General features: G+C 41.1%; 1 protein-coding gene across 1 annotated transcript in view; it reads left to right on the forward strand.

The window, feature by feature from the left end:
• Nucleotides 1–21,582, forward strand: part of LOC142185243 (5-hydroxytryptamine receptor 2A-like) — a 394,677-nt gene that overhangs the window by 121,548 nt on the left and 251,547 nt on the right. Inside the window, exon 3 of the mRNA XM_075260540.1 lies at nt 2,888–3,050. The gene's annotated coding sequence lies outside the window, so the exon portion shown is untranslated. The remainder of the gene's footprint in view (nt 1–2,887; nt 3,051–21,582) is intronic.

Genomic DNA, 21,582 nt, shown 5'->3' on the forward strand with positions numbered 1-21,582 from the left:
GAAGAGCTATCGGTGCTGGTACCGTAGCTCTTCACTGTCAGAAGGGCATTTCTGACAGTCAGTAAGGAACGCCCTTCCTCACAGTAGCGTCTATAGCATTGTACTGTGAGTGGGAGCGTTCCTTATTGCCCAGTGATGACACTGAGTGGTGAGGAACGCCTCCCTTACTCCTGGTAGTGCTCATCCATAGATGAGTACTGTGGGGGTGTTCCTCATTGCTCAGCGTCATGGCTGGGCGATAACAAATGCTCCCTCTCACAGTACAGCGCAATAGACGCTGCTGTGAGTAAGGGCGTTCCTGACTATCAGAAATGCCCTTCTGACAGTGAAAAGCTATGGTACCAGCACCGATAGCTCTTCACCGGGGGCACAGAACGGGAAAGCCATGAGCTTTCTAACGGTGTATTACACCGCATGTGTCCCAGAAGATGAAAGGGGTAGGCAACATTCGATCAAATTACACTTACCAAATTCACGAGTGAAGGTCGGGCTGGATCCTCCGAGAAGTCTTCTCCATGCAGCTTCCCCGCGGTGTCTTCCAGCTCTGAATTCACTCTGCCAGGCATCGGGCCTGGGCAGAGCCGACTGCGCATGCCCGCACTACAAGAAAATGGCCGCTTACAGTCCAAGCGGCCATTTTCTTGTAGCGCGGGCAAGCGCAGTCGGCTCTGCCCAGGCCCGATGCCTGGCAGAGTGAATTCAGAGCTGGAAGACACCGCGGGGAAGCTGCACGGAGAAGACTTCTCGGAGGATCCAGCCCGACCCTCACTCGTGGAATTGTTAAGTGTAATTTGATCGAATGTTGCCTACCCCTGAAACGCGCATTTTCCCCCATAGACTATAATAGGATTCGATATTCGATTCGAGTAGTCGAATATTGAGGGGCTACTCGAAACGAATATCAAACCTCGAACATTTTACTGTTCGCTCATCTCTAATAAAATATTATTAATAAAAAAATGACAACTTTTAATGCCTCAAGTGTCAGAAAACTCATGGCATGTTAAATGGGTCCCTGTATGTCGTTCTCTATAATATATCACCTGTAGATTGGACTGAATTTTCATGGTAACTGGTTTCCTTTAATTTTGTGGATTCTTGTAAGAAATTCGTCACTATAGCATTAAGTGTAAGAAGAAGGAAAAAAATGACTGTAGTTCTTATGTTTGTTCTCATGGCCGGAAGGTGGGAGAACCACTCAGTATTTTCTTTACCATGCCGAGTCGAACCGCAGAGGTCATCCGTTTAGCTGCAAAACAAACAATTGCGAGCAATTTCCCCTTTCAATGCGCTGTACATATGCTTGACTCCAGTTTTTATATGAAAATATGGTGATTAGAAAATATGATGAAAATCCATTTTTTAACAGAAGGTTTAAAAGTAATCTTCAAAACAACGGGAGATTTAATTTATCACATTCTCTGAGCAGCTTAAAAACTCGGCATTTAAATACAAATGAAATGTTCCTCCATAAATCTCCTCTTCACAGTCCTGCTTTGCCATTTCGGATGAATCTTTACAGAAATATTACTACATCGTCGTTCTTTGTACTTAATACTAAACTGTGTACACTGACGAAAAATAAAGATGAAATTAATGACAAGGTTCTCCGGCAGCAAATAAACCGTTCATCAAGTGCTCAACGCCAATGATTAATGTGGCCGCGCGTAATTCTGGAGACGTACTTTACTGTAAAACTCCTTAAATCCGGCATTAAACGGAACGTCTCGTGCGTTGCATTTCAGTTTCATTAAATTAAGTGCCTAGGAGATAAAAAAAGAAATGGTGAGATTTATTTAGAAAAATACTATAGAATTTTGTCTCAAATGTTACCCAATGTGTGCCATTGTCATAGGCATGCTTGCCAAATTGGATCAATTTTTACATCTCACTAGACAGTCCAGTTTTGCAATTATCAACGGTTCACACGGCGTTCGGACCATTCCGTTCCCCTCTGCGCATGAAAAATGCGGAGTGTAAAGTCCTGCAAGCAAATCCGAAACCACATGGACCCCATTATAGGCTATGGGGTCCACGGGTTTCCTTAGGTAACCACCTTTTTATGTAGATTAGGTTTCCGTTTGGGGGTCCCCAATGCAAACTCGTGCACAGATGTAAACCAGGCTTAAGACCTCATTCACACATCTGCAGTCTGTGATAGTATGCTGTCCGTAGTTGATCCATTATTCATTGTGCTCCCCCAATAAGGTCATACTAGACCTTTTGGAAGATCATTTTAACTTTTTCCCCCCTAATTTCTCCTCTAATTGAGGCTGATACATTAACCACTGTTACAGGAGGAATGTAGCCTCGTATCACAGTGCAGAGCTGATGTTGGTCCTCTAGGACCCAGCAGGACATGCTGCTCTCAGCCACTGGTGGTCATGTGAGCGGTGGGGGGGGGGAGGGGAGGGTGGAAGTGGAGTAAACACTGAGCACTGTGCACACAACAATTGGGAAAGCAGGAACAGTAATCAACCATTTCTCCTGTATCTGGGGCTTCTGATATTATATATTTTATATAGTACATCAGGCACCAAAACTAAGTGTGCTTGTTGCTCAGGAATGGCGGGGGCCAGTGAGAAACTTCCAACTGTGCTGAAATAAATGACACAGCATCTATTAACAAATACTGACTATGAGAATTGGTGGCGGTAGAGAAAGGATAATGGAGGAGATGCATATACTTTACTACTGTTGGTCAGTGTACAGTATTACCATCTAATGACACACTCTCATATATAGAATGGTAATGACAGAATGGTAATAATACAATGAAAACACGAGGAAAGATCCCAAACCACTGGGGCTTACCTGCCAAAATGCTTCCAAAAAGTTTGTTTTTCACACTTTCTAAATTGTTTTTCTTTTTTTTTATTTTTTGCAGGTGAATGTGTCAGTGAGGTTTTCTGCTAAGACTCCAGTTTTTACATCGATACCGAATGAACAACCCTTCAAAGAATTTTTATATATTGTTCTGTAAATCCTGCATTTGCGAATTCTGCAAGTAATGTATGGCAGTCCTTTCTCCGTCCAAGAGCCTGTCAATCGTAAGTAAGCAAATAAAATGTTTACTTTGTCTTGAGTTAAATTATTTTCTGTTTTTCTATTATTTATTTAATTACCGATACATGTTTTTTTCTGCTTTTATGAATAATTATAAAAATAAAAAAAAAATATATTGTATACAAGATGAAAGTAAATATGTTCTAGAACAACAAGTGATAATCCAACCGGTACTAATCTCACTTTGTTGCAAGCAAACAAACAATAAGAGTCTGTGCAGATTCGCTAAGTGCTGTATTATAAGTGCCAAGCTATTCTTCTCTCCTAGAGATGTTCTCTCTTAAAACAATGTCTCCATGTCTATTGAGTCTGACGGTACGTACCATAAAAACTCTGTATGACAAAGTATGGAATAACAGTTATTATGACTCTGTATTATAATATAGTCATATGTATAAGCCATAAGGTTAAATGATCCATTGTGTGGTCTCAAGGGTCCTTTTATTTCCAATATCTGATATCTGGGATGCATTCATACACTTCAGACAAGTACCATTCATTCTCCTACCTTTAGATGTCTTCTCTGTGCCACCGTTCGGTGTGCCGCCATTTGGTAGGTTTCCCGGTTTTGTCGATATGCAAATTAGTTATCTCACAGCACTGGAGGCGGTCCCCAGCGCTCAAAAAGCACTGGGGGCATCCCCAATGCTGCGAGAGAACTCTCCAGTGCCACCTCCATCTTCTTCAGGAACAGGGTCTTCACCGCGTCTTCTTCCGGCACTGGCAGGCAAACTTCTAGGCCTCGGGCAGAGCCGACTGCACACGCCCACAGGCCACAAGAAAACGGCCGCTTACTTACTATGTAAGGCTGAGGGTGATAACTATTGTAATCTATAATGCATAGTCAACCAATGTAGTGACTGGCACAGACTGGAGGCATTGCTGTAGCATCGACACTGATAGATGAGCCTGCCCGCTACATTCAGAATAGATTGTAGAGGGGAAAGTTTAGTGAGGGGAAGACCGATTAGTAAGGAGTTACAGTAGTCAAGGCGAGAATGAATCAGAGAGACAATAAGTGTCTTTAATGTATCTCTGGTAAGGAAAGGGCATATTCTGGAGATGTTTTTGAGGTGGAGGTTACATGAGCGTGCAAGTGATTGGATATGGGGGGTGAAGGAAAGGTCTGAGTCAAACACAACCCCAAGGCAGTGGGCATGCTGCCTAAGAGTTATAGTAAGGCCTGAGACTGCAATGGATATATCAGGGACAGATCTATTAGATGGTGGAAACAGTAGTAGTTCAGTCTTAGAGAGATTTAATTTCAGATAGAGTGAGGACATAATATTAGAGACAGCAGAAAGACAGTCACTGGTGTTCTGTATGAGTGCTGGGGTGATGTCACGAGAAGATGTGTATAATTGGGTCATCAGCATAAAGATGGTACTGGAAGCTAAATCTGGTGATGGTTTGTCCAATGGGGGCTATGTAGAGAGAGAAGACCAGTTCTCCCACACAGTCTGGTCCTGCAACTCCAATGTTGTCTTCTGCTGGAAATATCCACCTTATGTGACCATTGATGACAATCAGTGGCCTTAGGAAGGGAAATGCGGATTTCACAACCACCGAGGAATACCACAGTTAGAAGACAGCAGAGTAGAAGGATCGGACCTCCCTGGGAGGACAGCGGCGTACTGCGGATAGGTGAGTTGTTTTTTTTTTTTTTGCCAACCATGAAAACAAAACAAAAAAAACCAAAAAGTTTAATCATCCTTAGTTTGATAAAGGTGACCTATGTGCCCCCGTGGCTTATGAGTTCAGTTGAAACTGCAACCACTGTAGCCCCAAGAGATATGCCAGAGTCTCCAAGAAATTTTATATAAATGAACTACATTGTTTTTTGTAAAGTCTAAAATCGAATAGCGATATCAAATCAGGCAAGGAGGCCATAAATCCAGATCTAATGTAACCCTGATGGTTGATTCTCTGCTGGTTGTGTAGTAAGAGGTTCACATAGTAGGACCCCTGCTTGACTACTATGAAAGCCTCACTGCAAGAATCCAAGGTAAAAGTGATTGCTTTGCACTTAGAGATTCCCTGCAAGAGTTCTTACCCAGGCACTGCCAGGAGCAGTAATCTCTGTACGCGGAAGACAGTTTACAATGAGGACATAGTAAGTGTGAATGAAGCATACTGACAATGATACAGTCTTTATTGGAAATATCTGCATGAAACTCTTTCTACTTATCATGTTTGGATGACAGTCTGCCAAACTCTTGGCACTTAAACTTTACTTTACTTCCTAAGGCAATGTTTTTTTTTTCGCACAGCAGTAAATTGTGCTTATATTCTACTCTACAAAAACATCACAGCACAAACCATTTTTGAAAGATTGGTCCAAAAAAAATCAATAAAATCAATATGAGTAAAGTTATAAAACAGTCTTAAAGAAGCACTTTGGGATTTTTTGATTACTCGCCCAGAATACTGGAACATTCGTTGTATTCCAGTTCAGTTGCATCCATACATTTTGGACACTTACTATGGACAGATGTGTTGTGTGATCTCACTAGTAGTCTGGACATTGTGTAGATGGGAGGGCAGTCCACACGAGTTACTGATTTACTGTAAATTACAGTGTTACATCTGTAAAATCCCTCCTGGATGTTTTCAGGAACTTCCCCCCACACCAAGCTCCATTTTACCTGTCCATCTGTATGTCTCTCCAGTCCTGATGAAGATTTAATTTCTGTCCTATCTAATGAAGCAGAAGTACATTGGCCTGAGACCATACTGTGATCAACTGTACAGTTATAAAACTTCACTGACATATACTCCTTATTTAAACTATCTGTGAGTTTTGTGTGCAGAATCTTCGGTGTATTCTATGAGATTCAGCCACTTTCTGCTCCTGCCCTTCCTGAGAGAGAGAGAGCAAGCAGGAAGCAGTAGAGAGCAGTGTAAAGTTTCATCACATAGGATACACTTTGATTCCTGACTGTGAGTTAGGGGACCTTTGCGTGTATGGGATAATGTTCTGCCCCCTAATTTTTAAGCATGCCATGGGAGCTGTAGAGGAGTCATAATGGGCGGGGGAGGGGGGATTCAAGATGGCAGACCAAGCATAAATGGCACATTAAATAAAACAGCTACAGTACTCATCAAAAAAAAAAATTTAGGCCTGTTTGGCAATAATTCTACAAAGTAAGAATGCTTTCAAAAATAGAAGTGTTAATTGTTTAATTTGTCTTTAACCAAAATGAAGTGAACGAAGCAAAGAGAAATGTAAATTCCATCGATATTTGATGTGACCTTTGCCTTTTGCCGTTCTTCCAATCCTTCTAGGTACACTTGCAGACAGTTTTTGAAGGAACTCGCGGTTAGGTTGTTCCCGCCATCTTGGAGAACTAAGCACAGATCTTCTGTGGATGTAAGCTTGCTCCAATCCTTCTGTCTCTTCATGTCATCCCATCACTGGGTGATGTTGAGATCAGGGCTCTGCAGGGGCCGTATCATCACTATCAGGACTCCTCCTCCAAAGGACAAAGGTCACACTAAATATTGATGGGATTAGAGTTCTCTTTTGTTTATTTCCCTTGATTTTTTAATTAACAGAAATAACCTATTAACACTTCTTACTCTGCAGCATTGTGTATATTATTTACAGACATGTCAATGACCCGTACCTTTATTTCTATGCTGATGTAACTCAGCCACGGTGTATACTAGGCCTATTTGTTTATTCTGAAAACTTGACACATTTTTAATAGCAAACCCTCCTTGCATGTGACCATGACTACTACTCTAGCCAACAAGCTACGATGAAAAGGTCATGCCTGCTGACAGAGCAAGCAAAGCCCCATTCCCAAACTGCCACCAACAGACACACCTGCTCATACTGTCTCCTTTATGAAGTCGATGTGCAATTATTAAATGCAGACTCTGTTGACCAATAGTAAAATGAAAAGTTCACAATGCTATTGCCACATAGAATATCAGTACTTAGGTTTGTGTTTTGCTGTTTAAAGGTCACCAAGACAGTAAGCAGAAGAGTTCACTTAAATTAAAGGAAAAAAAATCAGAAAATACATGGACATCTGTTCTACTAGCCATAAAGAGAAAGAGAAAATATTGTCAATTTTGTCATTTTTTATCAATTAGCATAATTGATGTCATGTAGAAAGAAGAGAGACGTATCTACCTGAATTAAACTCACCACTAGCATTAGATTTTACTGGATATAGCATACATACACATGCACTCCCCTAACATGTTCTTCTGGCTGAACATGTCCAAATCGGTGTATAACAAGTTAAAGGTATCCTATAATTAAAACTCTATTTTTTTTGTCCCTAACACATAGAAATAGCCTTAAGAAAGGCTATTCTTCTCCTACCTTTAGATGGCTTCTCCGGGCCGCTGTTCGGTATTAATCCCGGTTTTCGTTGGTATGCAAATGAATTCTCTCGCAGCACTGGGGGCGGGCGCCAGCACTCAAACAGCACTGGAGACACTCCTCCATCTTTTTCAGGAATGGCCTCTCTTCGCATCTTCTTCTGGCAAACTTCTAGGTCTCGGGCAGCCGACTGTGCATGCCTGCTGGCCACAAGAAAATGGCCGCTTACAATACTGTGTAACCAGCCATTTTCTCGTGGTCCGCGGGTATGCGCTTTCAGCTTTTCCCTAGGCCCAAGGCCTAGAAGTTTGAAGCCAGTGCTGGAAGAAGACGTGATGGGATCCTGTTCCTGAAGAAAATGGAGGTGGTGCTGGCGAGTTCTCTTGCAGCATTGGGGACGCCCCCAGTGCTGCGAGAGAACTCATTTGCATACAGATGAAAAACGGATTTATACTGAACGGCAGCATGGAGAAGACATCTAAAGGTAGGAGATGCATAGCCTTTTCTTAAGGCTATTCTTACGTGTTAGGTACAAAAAATTGAGTTTTAATGATAGGATTCCTTTAAGCAGCTTTTCTAAACACAACACGGTTTATCAAGTTATCATTACAGAAGAGTGCAAAAGAACCAGATTCAAACTCTTCGCAGATCATTTTGCCCAAATTGTTTAATCCCTTCTTGACATCCAGCAGAATTCGAGTATTTAAAAATGGTGCTCGCTCAGAAGTAGACCCAGTGCCATAACCTGGTGTTGTAATGTCTTGGTTGTGAGCATTAATTCTTTTTACACGTGTTTTTAGTTTCCAGCGCTATTCGTCACCGCACTTTCACTCACTGTTTCTAGGATAGCTCCCACGCAGTGAGATCGTAATTCAGAAGCCATCCCAGAAACAAAAACTCCTGCAGCCTATGTCAAGCCTCAATCTATAAGTAGAGATTTTGCATTAGACTGCAATACGCTTGTAAGGAAGAACACATCTAAGGCAACCCCATACCATTGTTCTTGGTAAACATCAGACTGGTGAGGATACTGGAGCTTTCTAATACATGACTACAGGGTCAGTAAACCAACAGGGCGTGTTTGTAGTCTGGAGCCATTAAAACACATACTTGAACCACAGGACGTCACCTTATTTTTTTTTTATCTCCACTTTTTCATTCTATTTTCTTTTATTCATTTCCCCCTCTGTTCTAAGATTTACCTTTTACCTGTTGTAAATAATCTTTTGTATTATTAAGGGCATAAAAAAACCTATAGATTCTACTACTGTCTTAGCAGAAGATGGCTAGTTGGACACCTGATAAAGTATGGCAGCTACAAACCCTTAGGATGACTTCCATGGATGTAATAGAAGCTGCACCGGGTACAGATCATGCCCCTAGTGATACACTTGATTCTAGGAATTTTACTTCTCAGTATTTCACCTATGGCACTTCAGGCTTTAGATGTACAATTTAAAAAAAATTGAAAGTTAACAAAAAGTTTTATTTATTGTCTTTCATAATATACCCTTGTTGAAATGAAATAAAGGTGATAGAGATCTCCAAGACTTTCATCTCTATTTAATACCTTCATATATTCTGTCTTCATCGCACCAGACTGTGTACTTTATGTAATGGCATCAAAGTCACTTATAAGTATCATGGAAAAAGTCTTCCAAAATGTAATTATATTGAGCTGTTAATGGGATCAGAGGATAAAATCAATGGATCCCCTGGAAACCTCAATGGAACCCCTGGAAACCTTAATGGAATCCCTGGGAATCTCAATGGATCCCCTGGGACCCCCAAAGGATCTCCTGGAAACATCCATATGAACCCCAGGGAACCTCAATGGAACCCCTGGGAACCTCAATGGAACCCCCTGGAAACCTCAATGGAACCCTTGGAAACCCAATGGATCCCCTGAAAACCTCAATGGAACCCCTGAGAACCTCAATGGCATCTCTGGAAACTTCAATGGATCTCCTGGAAACCGCAATGAAACGCCTGGGACCCCCAATGACTCTCTAGGAAACCTCCATTGAATGCCAGGGAACCTCAATGCAACCCCTGGAAACCTAACTGAAACAATATTCATAATGTATCACAGAATATAAGTTGGGCGCCATGAAACTATACTTGTATAAATGCAAGAAAAATAAAACCAGGGCCTCATGCATAAAATAAGAAGTTTCTACATTTAACTGATCTTCAGCTTGGATAACGTCTTCAATCTTTCATGTAACCAATTCAACACAATATTACGACATGCTAACAAAGGCCTTGTCACACTGCGAGTCACAAAGCCTTGGTCACTCATAGATACAAATAGGATCATGATAACTTATAAAATCATGTTGTTTGTTGAAAAGCTGCTAAACGTGAGACACATGTATCCTAATATGTCCAACCAAGAGGACAGGTAAGGCTATGTTCACATTTGGAGACTCCATCGCTATGTTTTTCTAAAGTCAGCAGAAGAAAAAGTCCTTCTTTATGTCCACTGGTTTCAGTTTTAATACAATGGACCCATGGACCCCATTATTATCAATGGGGTACATCAGTCTCTGTATGTATCTGCAATTGTAACGATCCACTTGTCCATTGCTTTGGTCCTCCAATGGACAAGAGCAACTGATAGCTTAGCTTTAATGTGAGCGCTTTGACGATAACCATCTTTAGTGCTGATCCTACTATAGGATTTTGTACATAAATGTAAGTGATTTTAATAAAAGTACAATAAAATAAAAGATAATAATCAAGAAGCAGCTACTTGAAGTCAGATCTTTCTCACTTAGAGGAGTCCCTTTCATCATGCGCACTGACGCCCCAAGACATATAGACAATTCAAAGGTGGTAGCAATAGCAAACCCCATAGACATCTAAAATCAGATGAGCTTCCTATAATGACATTCGCTTATGTGCCCCTTATGCCCCCTATATCTACAGAGTTAGGAGAAGTATCTGAGATGTGAACATGTCTTATGGTCACTGGTTCGGTGACCTTAGACCCCCGGACCACACCTTCTACAAAGCTAATACAATGCTAGACTTGAAGTGTAAGAGGCTTGAAGACTAATGCCCCATTCACACGGGGCACGGAATGGCGTATTTTGGTCCTGATTCTGACGCGGGAAGCCACATCAGAATAGGACTACATTGCGCCTGCCGCGACTGTCATGGCTTCCGACAGTCACAGCTTCCCGCTCCGGAGTAGGCCCAAATGAATGGGCCTAGTCCGCAGGGTGCTGCCGAGAGGTGGGCGCCGCGCATGAATCTGCCGTGGAATCCGCCTGAAGAAAGGGCAGCTCACTTCGTTTTTGTTGCCGCTCACTGAAAAAAGGAAGGTAGCGGTCTGTATAGACCTCTATTGTGAGGGGACGGATTCTGACGTGGATTCCACGCCAAAATCCACCCCCTCTTGCCCCGTGTGAACGAGCCCTAACAAATCCCTTAATAGAACCATCCTCTTGTTTTTCCGCTGATGAGATAATGATGCCATGAGACTGACAGTCACTTGTAGATAAAGTTGTTCAACAACATTTCATTCTAATTGCATAAATTTAAGTTTTTAGTTTCTATTTTTTTTTATCGGAGAGCAATCACTTCCAATTAGCCCAAATCCAATCTTCTCCTAATTGTTTGGTACAGTATCTCATTAGCTTGTAAACAATTTATTTCCATTGCATATCGTAGGACTGTTTATTGTGTTGGGTCTTTTATCATGCTTGGCTAGAATCACCTGTAGATCCATGCTCAGATTGGAATTACTTTGCTTAAATTAGTCGGAGATTGCTTAAATTGTTTAAATATCACTTTGTTAATTTGTTATTACCGAAATGGTTCTCGCAGTTAGTTAAGTAAGTTATAAACTTATCTCATTTATTGTGCCTGTAGTCTACGTCTCCCAGACAGGAGCAGCCTTAGGGACATGCAATTCATCCTCCATGAAGAAAGAGGGCACCACTTGGCTGAAATCACCATTTTTTTTTACCTTTCGTGGCCCCACATTGACAATGTAGCTTTTTTTGTTGCGGATTTTGCAGCAGTTTTTTGAACCAAAGCCAGGATTGGAGAAGTATAAGAGTTTCCTATATATTCCCCATTCCTTTTGTGGCCACTGTTGACTTTGGCTCAAAAAAAGCAACAAGAAAAGCTCCATTTTCGCAACGTGGGGCGTTATCCTAAAGGATAATTGTGTTCGGACATTCTGGGGAGATTTATTACACCATCTTCTCGAGTTTTCTTGCGTACATTAGTGTTAATTTGGAACATCTTTGGCACACAATCCTTTCTTTCACCAAAGATGCACCTTTTTGTAAGCGGGGGAAAGCGGGAGAAGTGGGGCAGATAGCAGGGCGGGCTGGGGTGTTGAGGCCTCCGTCCAATATATTTATGGTAACTTATGCCAGAAAACTGGAGTGAGTTACATAGGAAATCTAAGCAAGTTCCGGATTGGTGCAGACTTCCATGGATCAGATATATTAAGAGGCCGAAGCTTGTTAATAATTCAGTCTTGCCTCGTATCAATCGGAGACTTTCTAAAGAATTTTATAGGGAACACTAGTCCTAATACATTCCATCCTCTATGTGAGTGATAACTGCACATGTCTAACCTTGTCTGTTTGGTGCAGATGAGTAAGCAGCACCTACCTATGGATTAGATAGCAAGAGTATGCCGCAAGTGAGGAGGCAGCGATAGACTGTCCTGCATAGGGCAATATTCAACATACCCTGTTTCCCCAAAAATAAGTCATCCCCCAACAGTAAGACATAGCAGAGGTTTTGTTGAATTGCCTAATATAAGGCACCCCCGAAAGTAAGACATCCACCAATGATAATAATCTTTCTGTGTAAAGATTGTATGAAGAAAAACATTGCAGCCGGTTGAACACTGTGCACGATGTTCCATGTGCACAGGTATGCCGGCTGCTGACGCCACTGCGATACGTAGATGAGCTGGGAGATGCCTGTTGTGCATACACTAAGCATCGTATGCAGCGGAAAGTCCACTCTCCCAGTTCATCCCACAGCAGTCGGAACAATGGATACAACATACGGTATCGCAGCAGCCTGATTTCCTGTGCACACGTAGCACCGCACACAGCGCTCAGCCGGCTGCAATGTTTTTCTTCATACAGTCTTTGCGCAGCAAGCACATATTAGCGTAGTGCAGTGGTGGCAGCAGCACACAAAAATAAAATAAGGCATCCCCTGAAAATAAGACATAGCATATCTTTAGGACCAAAATTTAATATAAGACACTGTCTTATTTTCGGGAAAACCTACTAATTACTTATTTTCGGCCATACCTACTAATTTCAGCGGACCATCTAATCTGGCGTGACGGTTTCGTGTGACCAGTGTTGGATTTCAATACGGCTCATGTTTTGGAGATGATCCCCTATCAGAGGTGACTGGCAGCAGCTCTTTGACTCTCCGCATTAGAAACACATATGTACGAGTATCCACTTTATCAAACCGGTTGCCTGCCTACCTACTACAGTTGTGGCTTTTGGCTTTTTCGTTTTTATGTAATTCATTTCGTTAATTTAGTTACAAATATTGAATTTCCTAGAAATATTTCAGTTTAGTTTAGTTTGAAATGCGATTATACTCTATAAAATTCTAAAATGAAACAAAATGACCTGGAATTTGTTGTCACGGTGGATGCAGAAAGTGACTTCACATTGTCCTCATTGTACATGCTGTGTGTATCAGTCTCACTTACACAGCGCATGCAATGTGGACATATTGGATGTCAAAAGCAACTAGAATTTCGACCACTTTACACTGTGAATGGAACAAGACCTCCAAACCTCTGGTTTATTTGGGACTGTTTTTATATGTAATGCACAGAAGTTGAAGAGGAATTCTATACATTGTCCTATTGAGTTATTATTGAGTAATACATCCTCACCCTAGTTGGAGAATAATGGTGGAAATAGTGAACCTGGAGAAGTGTCAAGGTGACCTTGAATTTCTATTAGGTCTATCCAAGCAGGTACACGCTTTGTATGATGTATATGTTATCAGGAGGGTCTGGGCAAAACTGACTTCAGTGTATCAAGGGGAAAATTAAGAGTGTAGATAGCCATAACCCATGGTCAATGGTCAAACTGGTATAATGGGGCATCTTATGTGTATGGTTCTGATGTGTACCTATGATGTGCCATATCAGGCTGGATTTACACAAGCGCTTACCCCTCGTTCACATCTGTGTTTGGTAATCCATTCGGGGAGTCCACATGGGGATCCCCCAAATGGTCTACCAAACGCACTTGCAAGCGGTGTGCAGTGATAGTGTATGGACCCCATACAGAACAAGTGGACAGAAAAGTAGATCCCCGTGCAGACTCCCCGAACAGATTACCAAACACTGGGGGTTTCCAGTCTCCATTCCGTTTGAAAAAATGCAACTGGGCGGAAAACCCTGCAGACCCCATTATAGTCTATGAGGTCCATGGGTTTCCACGAGTTACCACCTCGTAAGCATATTGGGTTTCCTTTTTTCAAGTCCCCAAGTGGGCCCAAAGAATGGAAACCCAAGCGCAAGTGTGAACCTTGCGTCATCTATTTTTATTACCCCACTCAACAATTTTTAGGACAGTGGACAGGAATCTAGATTGCCTCAAAAAACTGGCATGAGTTACATTGGACGTTTATGCCAATCTCTGACTGGCATACATTTCAATTCTAATGCACATGACTTCCTTATGTGAAGGAGAATTATTAAGAGCTCAAAGACCCCCAATAATTCTGCCAGTGCAAAAATGGATAAAGATTGATGCAGGAAATTCCAGCCCAATGACTTGGCAAAGGGACCCCGTGTAGTAAAACAAGAGCCCTACTAGGGAGCCACACAAAATAGAGCCGCAACACGTCTATGAGCAGGTTTTGATTTCTTTATGCCAGTATTTCACTTTATTTTCATGGTCTCATGTGGATTCTCCATTGTTCATATTCCATGGACCCAGCTGGCTAATAGGAGAGTCTTTTTTCCCTTTCCAACTTAAATTTTGCATTTCAATTCCTGTATTTTCCCATTTACTGCTTTGAACAAAACACAAAGCAGATTGAGACCCAATTGTGACACAAATTGCATAGTAAACACATAGTGTGTGTACATTTATTATGTTTTAGACACTTTTTTATGCAGAACTCAACAATTTTAAAAGGTGCCTAGAAAAAGATGCGCAGCAAACGGATAAAAGCGGTATTTTTGTCATTAAATAGCGAAGTCGATTTGTAACAGTTTGGTTGTCACTTCAGGAGCTGCCAAAAGCAATTTTTTTTTTAAGAAAAGGTTAGAATGAACTGAAAAAAATAACACAAGAATTGCTCATCTCGTTGATGCCCCTCCATGGACATTAGGGCAGTTCCAATACCTGCTCTTGCTTCTTCTGCTTCCTTGTCCCTCTTGACATGTAGGAAATACCACTCACCCAACCACGGACTATAGTAATTTATTGTTGGGTGGCTAAGAGGTCATTCATAGTAAGCAACAGGGGATTGAAAATTGTTGAAACGTCAGTAGCCTCCAACCTCCAATACCACCAGTGGTCATCAATATAATGAAGAGGCTTTCCCTTCTGAGACTTTAACCAGTCATGTCCTTCATTAAGAGATAGGAGAACCAAATCAGTGTTTGTTTGGAGATTCATCTCGAGCTAATTAAAATCGCCACTGCATTATATGCTGAGTGATATTCAGACCCTAGAGAATAGTAAATTGAGACCTAAAGAGATGAAAAAAAAAAAAAAAAAAACTATAGATACTCACCTTCCCTTACCTTTTTTGGGCCTCCTTGTGGCATCTAGCACTTTCCTGGTGATGTCATGCACAATGACACTCAACATGCCCATGTCACAATTGAGGTCATGTCATCATAGGCCTCAGGAGTTACCCGGGGTGCATGAAATCACTGAACTGGCCGATAGAGAGTGCCAGATGCCACGAAGAGGCCTGAAGTAAGAAAAGGGAGGTGAGTATGAATGGGTTTTTTTGTTTGTTTTTTACACCTCTCCTGGGCCTCCACCCATTATACTCTAGAATCTGAAGAAATCCCACAGTATAATAATGTTTTCAATGAAATGGAAAGACGGCGCTCTCAGGTCACAACAGGATTTTATTCAATAAGACAATGATGCACAACGCTAAAAAATCGCCGCGTTTCGGGCACACCTGCCCTTTCTCAAGTGCGTAACTTCACACAAATTGGCATACAATTTGTATACATCTTCCAGACTGACCGAGCTTTGTGTGAAGTTACGCACTTGAGAAGGGTAGGTGTGCCCGAAACACGGCGATTTTTTAGCGTTGTGCATCATTGTCTTATTGAATAAAATCCTGTTGTGACCTGAGAGCGCCGTCTTTCCATTTCATTGAAAACGCTATCTTCCCCGGCCTTGGCCGGTGTCCATCAGACGTGCTGCCTCCTCCACCTTACGGTAAACCCCAAACGTAGTTGTGAGCAATTGCCACAACCTCATCAGGTGAGAGGCAATTTGGTCCTTTTAAATCTTCTGGTTATTTCCACCAAAATTTATCAGACATTCTACACTATATAGTGTGCTCGGTGTCTCTTTTGTTTTTTATTCACAGTATAATAATGTCATTCTGACGTTGACATAAATTCAGCTGTGTTTGCCATCAAGAGAAAGAAATTGAATGCATAGGTTCCTTAGAGCCCTCACAGTGTTCTACACTATGTTTTATAGATAGGTTCCTAGGAGCCCTGACAGTGTTATACACTATGTTTTATAGATAGGTTCCTAGGAGCCCTGACAGTGTCATACACTATGTTTTATAGATAGGTTCCTAGGAGTCCTGACAGTGTTATACACTATGTTTTATAGATAGGTTCCTAGGAGTCCTGACAGTGTTATACACTATGTTTTATAGATAGGTTCCTAGGAGCCCTGACAGTGTTATACACTATGTTTTATAGATAGGTTCCTAGGAGCCCTGACAGTGTTATACACTATGTTTTATAGATCGGTTCCTAGGAGCCCTGACGGGGTTCTACACTATGTTTTATAGATAGGTTCCTAGGAGCCCTGACAGGGTTCTACACTATGTTTTATAGATAGGTTCCTAGGAGCTCTGACAGTATTCTACTCTATGTTTTATAGATAAGTTCCTAAGAGCCCTGACAGTGTTATACACTATGTTTTATAGATAGGTTCCTAGGAGCCATGACAGTGTTATACACTATGTTTTATAGATAGGTTCCTAGGAGCCATGACAGTGTTATACACTATGTTTTATAGATAGGTTCCTAGGAGCCCTGATAGTGTTCTACACTATGTTTTAAAGATAGGTTCCTAGGATCCCTGACAGTATTCTACACTATGTTTTATAGACCCAATCCACCTGAACCCAAAACTAAATCACAGTGAACAATAGAAGTCTATGGAGAGGGGAGGGGAGAGGAGTAGGCTGCTGAAATAGACACAAATAACTGCAATTGTTAAGTATTCTTCCTTTGTGAGAGTTTCAGAATAACACACTAAGAATTGCCTTCGGCTGAAGGAACAGCATATATAATATTTTTATTTTTGTAGGTTATAAAGGGTTATTTTACTCAGTTATTCATTTAGATTGCAGCGCTTGACTCCTGACAACAGATCACAGGTACAGATACTTGCCTAACGTACCCATATTATGTCACATATTCAAAACTTTGCTGCAAAATTTCAGCTTTTGTAGACTAATCATTAGTCTCTACTTTTTCTCTCTGGCATCTGGCATGGCCTTGTCATTCATTACCGTCATAAATAACAAGAAATGAAACTTGGGAAAACAAGAAGACTTTATCTATGAATATGTATGAGCACGATTTATTATATAATAAAATATATGTTAACTTTCTAAATGGTGAAGTGCGGAGCTTGACATGTGCATTCAGCTAGAATATGTCATTGGCAGAATGAGATTCTATATGCGCAGAGTATAGAATATATTTGATTTGCATAAAGATATTGAGCATATGATTCTATATATTCAAAGAATATATAGATGATATATATATATATATATATATATATATATATATATATATATACAGTCCTATGAAAAAGTTTGGGCACCCCTATTAATCTTAATCATTTTTAGTTCTAAATATTTTGGTGTTTATAACAGCCATTTCAGTTTGATATATCTAATAACTGATGGACACAGTAATATTTCAGGATTGAAATGAGGTTTATTGTACTAACAGAAAATGTGCAATATGCATTAAACCAAAATTTGACCGGTGCAAAAGTATGGGCACCTCAACAGAAAAGTGACATTAATATTTAGTAGATCCTCCTTTTGCAAAGATAACAGCCTCTAGTCGCTTCCTGTAGCTTTTAATCAGTTCCTGGATCCTGGATAAAGGTATTTTGGACAAACAATTCAAGTTCAGTTAAGTTAGATGGTCGCCGAGCATGGACAGCCCGCTTCAAATCATCCCACAGATGTTCAATGATATTCAGGTCTGGGGACTGGGATGGCCATTCCAGAACATTGTAATTGTTCCTCTGCATGAATGCCTGAGGATTTGGAGCGGTGTTTTGGATCATTGTCTTGCTGAAATATCCATCCCCGGCGTAACTTCAACTTTGTCACTGATTCTTGAACATTATTCTCAAGAATCTGCTGATACTGAGTGGAATCCATGCGACCCTCAACTTTAACAAGATTCCCGATGCCGGCATTGGCCACACAGCCCCAAAGCATGATGGAACCTCCACCAAATTTTACAGTGGGTAGCAAGTGTTTTTCTTGGAATGCTGTTTCTTTTTGGACACCATGCATAACGCCTTTTTTTATAACCAAACAACTCAATTTTTGTTTCCAAAATGAAGCTGCCTTGTCCAAATGTGCTTTTTCATACCTCAGGCAACTCTATTTGTGGCGTACGTGCAGAAACGGCTTCTTTCTCATCACTCTCCCATACAGCTTCTATTTGTGCAAAGTGCGCTGTATTGTTACCGATGCACAGTGACACCATCTGCAGCAAGATGATGCTGCAGCTCTTTGGAGGTGGTCTGTGGATTGTCCTTGACTGTTCTCACCATTCTTCTTCTCTGCCTTTCTGATATTTTTCTTGGCCTGCCACTTCTGGGATTAACAAGAACTGTCCCTGTGGTCTTCCATTTCCTTACTATGTTCCTCACAGTGGAAACTGACAGGTTAAATCTCTGAGACAACTTTTTGTATCCTTCCCCTGAACAACTATGTTGAACAATCTTTGTTTTCAGATCATTTGAGAGTTGTTTTGAGTAGCCCATGATGCCACTCTTCAGAGGAGATTCAAATAGGAGATCAACTTGCAATTGGCCACCTTAAATACCTTTTCTTATGATTGGATACATCTGGCTATGAAGTTCAAAGCTCACTGAGGTTACAAAACCAATTTTGTGCTTCAGTAAGTCAGTAAAAAGTAGTTAGGGGAATTCAAATCAATAAAATGATAAGGGTGCCCATACTTTTGCACCGGTCAAATTTTGGTTTAATGCATATTGCACATTTTCTGTTAGTACAATAAACCTCATTTCAATCCTGAAATATTACTGTGTCCATCAGTTATTAGATATATCAAACTGAAATGGCTGTTGCAAACACCAAAATATTTAGAACTAAAAATGATTAAGATTAATAGGGGTGCCCAAACTTTTTCATAGGACTGTATATATATATATATTTTTTTTTTCAAAGCAAAATTAAACATATAGCATTGATAACATTTATATATTACATTCCAACATACAATAGTTTCTTTACATGATGTAATTCTCAAGATGATCTCTAATCCCCATCCGAAGAATTAGAATGATCCGCCCCATAGTAAATCACAAATTGCCACTTATGTATCAATTTTTCATTCCTGCAATATAAATGGAACGCAATGCCAATTTTTAAAATTTATTTATTGAAACTTGTTAGGGAAATGTATCACTTTTTTCCAATCTGTTTTTATTTTCTGAGGTTTTTTTTTTAGATTTTTTAAATTCTTTTTTTCTGTACATGATTATGAGGGCGGCCATCTAGCCTGAGCTTTTCACTTGCCCAACATTTAGTCGATAAGGTCAGAGGTAGTGGTGAGCGATTGTGTTCGGAAAAGATCAGATTCCGATCGGCGATCAAGAAAATTTCACGATTGCGATCGGAATTCTGAACACGACCTTTTTAGGTGGGATTGAGATCGGTGATTATTTCCTACAATGCTTGGCTACTGGTCAAGCATTGTGGGGAAAGCTAACAATGTTAGCCTTCACACTGAGTATACGCTCCGCTCATTCTATACATAATCTCGTTCAGAATGAGCGGCATTAAAACAGATCCCATTGATTTCTATGGGTGCTGGCATACGTGCGCTCCTCATTGAAATCAATGGGAGGCTTTTTAACCTATTGCTTTCCATGTGGTACGAGTGTCACGTCTCCCTGCCCTGTACCCACCCACACTCTCCTAAGCCACAAGCCCCGCCTTCTTCCTAGGTCTTTAACACTAACCTGGGAGGCAGGGGGCAGCGAGGCGAAGAAGAACGAGAACACCGGGCACCGGACCTGCCATCTCTGCAGATAAGTGGACAGCAGGGGGGCTAAGTAGCCAGAGAATTAAAAAAAAATTGGTGCATCCAGTACCTTCCCATGACTTTTGGCCACTGAGTGTATTAAGGTGGCCTTTTACATTTTCTTATACTGCCCCAAGTGGGCAAGTGTGCATTGTTCTTATTTCGGAACGGAAAATACGCCACTAATATCAGTCTCTCTCCGTTCAGGACAAAATTCAGTTTCCTGATCCTTCTGTCATCATCCGATAGGGGAGAGTTGGCACGCCCTAAAAATCACACAAGGTCAGGTGGTTTGGCCGGTCCCATCAAAATCAATGCGTTCAGGTGACCTCGCTCTTACACATTCGACCACCTTAAGCTCTTAAGAAAGCAATCTACTTGCTGGGTAATTTGAGGCTATAGATTTATGGCCTATTATAACAGATACCACAGCTGTCAGGGGACCCGAACATGCAGATGTTACCGAGCAGAACTGGAGAGGGAGCAGATGTTGTGTTTTTTCATTATATTTTTTTTCTCCAAGGTAATGATGAGTTATGACAGTGACATACATTTATCCACAGTCTTATGAAATATTACACGTAACATATTATAATACTGTAGGTCTCGCCAAATGTCAAAGCCGATCTGCTACATTGATAGATGAGCACCGCTACATCTGCATAACTCATCCTTACCCGCCTGCACTGAGCAATCACTGTGTATTGGATATACAATTAACCAGAAATATAAATGATCAGTTTTAGACCTTTCTTTATAGGGGTAATAAGAACGGTAACTAAGTTATGCATTTCCCATTATGCCCACGAGGTGGCGTCGTGTTAGTATAACAGAACACTGTTTTACTGCTTACAGACAGTAGTTGTTCCATCTTAAAGGCTGGATTTGACCCAAATTTTCTGGACCCACAAAAAACTCTGATACTCTGGGGTCTCCTCTGTATCCAGAGTGTAATAAGTGGAGGTGTAGAAGTGAATAAAAATAATAACGAGATATACTCACCTTGTTCCTCACCTCTCCTGGACATCCGACAGTCCCTGACGTCCTCTTCATGCCTCTTCCAGGGTTTGACTGAAGTCACTTACCCAAGGTCACCTCTGAGGCCTCTGATGGAGCCTCAGCAATCACATGGGACGTCCTGAGGTAATGACCAGACAAGCATGGGCGTAACTAGAGAAGCAGACACAACAGCAGCTAGGGGGCCGACTAAGGGGGGCCATTTCTGTTGAGACCCAGGGTACTATTGTGAAAATATGGATGATGGAAAGAGATGTGGAAAAGTAAATGTGCCCCCATTACTTTACTTGGACATCATAATACCTGTATATGACATTATAATTATTTTCGTCTTATACAGTGATGTCATAGGGTACACAACAACCTTTTTGTGTGTATATTATCTCGGTATTGTGACATCACTGTGTGTATTATCCTGTACTGTGACATCACTATGTGTATTATCTCTGTACTGTGACATCACTGTATTATCCCTGTACTGTGACATCACTGTGTGTATTATCCCTGTACTGTGACATCACTGTGTGTATTATCCCTGTACTGTGACATCACTGTGTGTATTATCCCTGTACTGTGACATCACTGTGTATATTATCCCTGTACTGTGACATCACTG

The sequence above is a fragment of the Leptodactylus fuscus genome, chromosome 11, assembly GCF_031893055.1.
Source record: "Leptodactylus fuscus isolate aLepFus1 chromosome 11, aLepFus1.hap2, whole genome shotgun sequence".
In the NCBI taxonomy this organism is placed as follows: Eukaryota; Metazoa; Chordata; class Amphibia; order Anura; family Leptodactylidae; genus Leptodactylus; species Leptodactylus fuscus.